The following is a 4,701-nucleotide window of genomic DNA, read 5'->3' on the forward strand; positions in this document are numbered from 1 at the left end:
TTCTCAATTGGCTGATTAAAAACTGGGGTTCAGAGAGGCGGAGCTGCACAGCTAGTTGGGGGGTTGGGGGGATCCAGGACTCGGACACAGGTGGTGTGGCCTCTCGTCAGGCCCAAACCTCTCCCCTGCTTCCAACACGCTCTGGACACCACCACAGGGCTCCCGAACTGTGGCAACTAGGAAATGCTTATCCTGCCTGAAAACATTGCGATTTTTTTTATCCTGTTCTGGACCAGAAAAAGAGCCAGTTGGCCTTATTTAGCCCTCAGGCCGCCATTTACATGAGGATCGACCTAAAGTAAAGTTGGAGACAAAAATAGGCTTTCCTTGAGTGCAGAGGGAAGAGAGATTTCAAGAATTTACCCAACCAAACCTCAGCGCTGAGGAGCCCACAGGTGCCTTTCGTTTGGCCGATCGCCCTTTGACCAGAGGGCGTGTGCTGAGGGAGGCTCGGGGCGGGGGGGGGGGGGGAGCATCGTTTGAGCAGGGGTCTGCTTGGGGCCCAGCGGGACTCTTCCTGGGAATGTGGTCTCAGGGGCCACGCGAGTAACAGGCGGGCTGTTGTTCGTTACAGGTTTGTCTCCTGGGACAGGAACCGCTTCACAGAGGAGGGACCGAGTCACAGAGCCACGACCACGAGCCTCGTCTTGGCACCTGCCATCGTGTGAAGGCACCTCAGGCCGTGTCTCCCCGGACGTCCTTGGCCCTTGGTCACGAGATGGCTACGACACCGAGACAGGCCAGCTCGCTTCAGACCCCAGCCATCTTACGCTGGGGTGTCCCCTTCAGGCGGCCCAGGGGTTAAATGCCAAAGCCCTCAGAAATGCCTCCGAACAATAACAACTCAAAAGCTACAGACATCTGTTGGGTACCATAGGTCGCATTAACAGCGTAAGAAAGATAAAGAGGTTCTGTTGCCTTTTGTGAGGCAGCTATGGCCATATGGTAACCGGCCCAACATCTCCATGCAGCTAAGGAGCTTTTGGTCCTTCTAACACTCACCCAGTAACCATTGGTCAAGCACCTAGAGGTACCAGTAACGTGCTGTGGGGCGGCACAGGCAGGCATGAGGCAGCTACATCCCCAGAGAGATGAGCAAGGTATCAAGTATGGGCTGAAAGCCGTAAGAATGCAAGGGAGGCAACCACACCCTAATAAATGGGATATGCCGTTTATTAGGGGGAGAAAGAAGCAAATCAGAGCCAACTTGGATGGGGTGGTATTGGAGGAAGATTCTCCGACGGGACTGCCAGGCGGGCGGGTTTGGACAGGGGGTTCCTCGCAGACAGGAAAGACTACGGAACCATCACGGTGTCCAGACTGGGGGGTCGGAGTGTTCCACAGTGCAGGGAGTGCCCAGGAGCCCTAAGGCAACTGAACAGAGTCCAGGTCGCCATCCGCTTGAGCTGAAGTAGAAGGAGCCTGGGCTTCAGCAAACTCAGATGCCACATCGTTGCATTGACAGAACTTGCCGCTGGCACTCTGCATCCCACTGAGTCTTCACATCTGTATGTGAACGGCACCAGAGTCGCTGTGCCCAGTGGTCAAGATCTTGCTTGGGCCTCAAGCCAGACACACCCGGGTTCAGATTCCTGCTCTGCCAATTCTTTGCTGTGTGGACCTCACGCAATAGTGACTCTTCTGGAGTCTCTGTCTCCTTGTCAGCGAAACAGAGGATGACTAGGATTAAATAAGAATGGGCAGGGGTAGAACTTCACAGATCCTTCAGTAGAATTAGCTCTTAAGAAACGTATGGAAAAGTGCTTTGCAAGCTCTAAAGCCCAAGCCAAATGTGTTATGGTGATTTTCGTTCAATGTGATCTCCACGAGAGCTGAGATGTTTGTCTGTTCTCTCCACAGCTATACCCCAGAGCCTAGGACAGTGCCTGGCATGAAGTAGGCCCTCGGTGGTACCTGTGGCATAGGTGAATGAATGCTGGCCCGGGAGGTAGACGGATGAGAACTCAGTGGGCAGAAGTGAGCCCCTCCCTCACTTGGCCAGGAGAAGAAGCTGCTGCTCCACACGGGGCATCTTCTCCCCGCTGCAAGCCTGCCAGCTCGTGGGGTGCAGGGTGCGGGGGGCCGGGCGTAACCTTGGCCGTCTCCGCAGAGCTCAGTCTCAACCCCAGACCAAACCCTTCCAGGACCCTCTCTAGTCCAGCTGCAGGCTGGGGGTCGTGTGCATGTCCCTGCTCCATCCAAGGCAGTCACCACCTGCAGGCGGGGGCTATTTTGGATCTGAGGGTGTCAGAATTATAAAAGGGCCAGTCTTGGAGGCTGTGGCCAACACATGGGCAGCGAGTACTGGGTTCTTTCTGCCTATGTCTAAGCTGGAGCTTGAAATAGCTGTGAGGCTAAAGAAAATCTCAGAATAGCTTTTGGCTTCACCACAATTCCAGGCTAGAGCGCAGCACGTAGCCAAGAAGGGCCGAGTGGGCAGCTCGGGGCGTGGGAAAGTCTTTTAGAGAGAAAAGTGAAAATTGCGATACAAAACACAGGCTTGTCCTTGTTTGGGGAAGAGTAACAGCATCTTCAGCCACCCCAATGGTACAGCTACTGGATGGCGATCGTCGTGGCGAGGTCACGGAGGCACCAGCGTGGCCATGGCCGGGGACACTTAGCAGTGGAGAGCCCTGGGGTGGGGGCTTCTGAACGTCCGGGAGTGTCCGCAAAGTTTTCCACCCATCGGGCTGTGACCTGACGTGGAGGGCACAGCGGCCTCAAATCACGGCGCCGTGTGTGCCAGACGCTGGGTCATGAGCCTTAAAGACGTCACCTTACTGCGTCCTCACCCCGAGTCTTAGCAAAGGGCGCCGTCACCGCCATCCAACAGGTGGGAGAGCTACAGCTCTCACGCCTCAGGGACGTGTCGGCTCGGCGAGTGCGCGGAGGAACCGGGGTTGGGAGGGTGACTGTGTGACCCCCAAGTGCATTCCAGCTGGGGCTGCACAGCGGGTGGGATTCTGACCACGCGAGAGGGGCCGGCGTAGTGAAGAGCACCTGACTGGCGCCCTCAGGTGTTAGAGACCTGTCTTCCGGAGCCCTCTGGGGATGCTGGCGCCATGGCCAGTCCCTGCGCAGACGCGCTGACGTGGGCAGACACAGGGCTGGAGGATCTGCAGCTCTCCGGCTGCCTTCCAGTCCAGATCCTGCTCCGGGGCAGGCAATCCCGCTCTAGCATCCTGAGAGGTGGCGGGGTGCAGGCGGACGGGGTCCAGAAGGAGACGGAGGAAGCCAGGAGGCCCCCCACCCCCTGCAGAGCTCACACCAGCTGCTGATTCTGCCTTCGGAGCCCCTGCCCTTCCGCACCCCCCTGCCATGGTCTAGACATGCCACAAGGCTAGACATCGGGCCACTTTTCAACAATAACCAGGTCCCCTCAGGAGAGGCTGCAGGAGGCGCAGGAGGAAGAGTCACGTGAGAGGGCTCAGACTTAACCACAGCCCAGGCCCCATGCCGACCCCGTGGCCCCAGACCCTCAACCCAGCCACCACGCTGACATCCGCTGGCGCTGTCCTCTGACCCCTTCCCCCCCTGAGGCAAAACCTGCCTCTCTCTACCTCTGCGGGGAAGGGGGACGCCAGGGAAGGTGTAGTGGGGAGACCACCACGAGGGGGCAGTGTGGAGCGGAGCCCCCCACCTCAGCACCCCCCCCAGGCCGCGGATGCTCTCCAGGGGAACCGCACGCTTTGCCCGAGTGATCTTGCCATTCGCGTGGCTCCGTGCCGTGATCGATTGAACGACGCGCTAGTCCACATGGTCCGTGACACCTTGTAACTGAGGACTGAACCTCAAGGGCGCCCCGGACGCTCAGCGGTAAGCAGCGGCACTTCGATCGGCATAAACGAACGAGTCAAGAACGGAGGCGGATGCCACAGAAAGACGTGCGCCTCTCCCGTGTGCCGGTCAGGTGACGTCATCGCCCGCGGTTATCCCAACAGAGCGACAGGTGCGCGGTACGCCGGCGAGCCAGGTGCAAGAGAACCTGAACCCAGGCTGTCATTTTACGACTTTGAGCCCAGCCACCTCCTCCCTTCCATTCCATTAGATCCATTGAACTTTATTTGTTGTGTTCCTTTGATGATATTTAACCTGTACATCTGCTTTAGTTTTACGATTGTACGATTTACAAGTTTATAACTATTTTTATGTGTGGACATATCTAAATTGCATTATAAAGAATCATTTAAGTCAACACCGGTAGACTGTGAACCCTCTTTTCCTGTAACTTACGTTACGAACGAGGTCAAACTGAAGGCCGGGTGAGGCCGCGGCGGCACTCAGAGCTGGGAATACAGACAAGGAAGGCTCGGGGCGCGCAGAGCAAGGACGTGGCCCCCTTGGGAGGGCCAGAGGCCCCTGATGCCACGGGAAGAATTTTGGACCCGGAGCCACATGAAATGGGCTCCAGTCCGGATGTGGCCACTGCGTGGCTGCAACTTCACTTCTCTGGGTCATGGCTTCTTTGGTATGCAGGCTTCTCCTTCTAAAGTTCGAGCTGCTCAGTGAGCTTCCTGTCATTCAGCAGCCCCCCCCCCGCCCCCCATTAGCTGTCGCCCCAAGCTGGAGGGTCAGGGGCTGTTAGGGGATGAGAAGGAGTTTCCATGGGAAATGGCCTTGGGTCACACAAGACCTGCCCAGTGTGTCTGGCTACTGTTGACCCCCAGTGCTCTGCTCCGATTAAACCATCGGTCACTCTCC

At 57.3% G+C, this 4,701-nt stretch overlaps 1 long non-coding RNA gene across 1 annotated transcript; it reads left to right on the forward strand.

Annotated features, from left to right (window-relative positions):
• Positions 1 to 579: 579 nt before the first annotated feature.
• Positions 580 to 4,195, forward strand: LOC118612906. The gene is made up of 2 exons (XR_004955246.1): positions 580 to 1,100; positions 1,861 to 4,195. It is a non-coding gene; the product is annotated as an uncharacterized LOC118612906 (long non-coding RNA).
• The last annotated feature ends 506 nt before the right edge of the window (positions 4,196 to 4,701 follow it).

The sequence above is a fragment of the Rousettus aegyptiacus genome, unplaced genomic scaffold, assembly GCF_014176215.1.
Source record: "Rousettus aegyptiacus isolate mRouAeg1 unplaced genomic scaffold, mRouAeg1.p scaffold_m13_p_17, whole genome shotgun sequence".
NCBI lineage: Eukaryota > Metazoa > Chordata > Mammalia > Chiroptera > Pteropodidae > Rousettus > Rousettus aegyptiacus.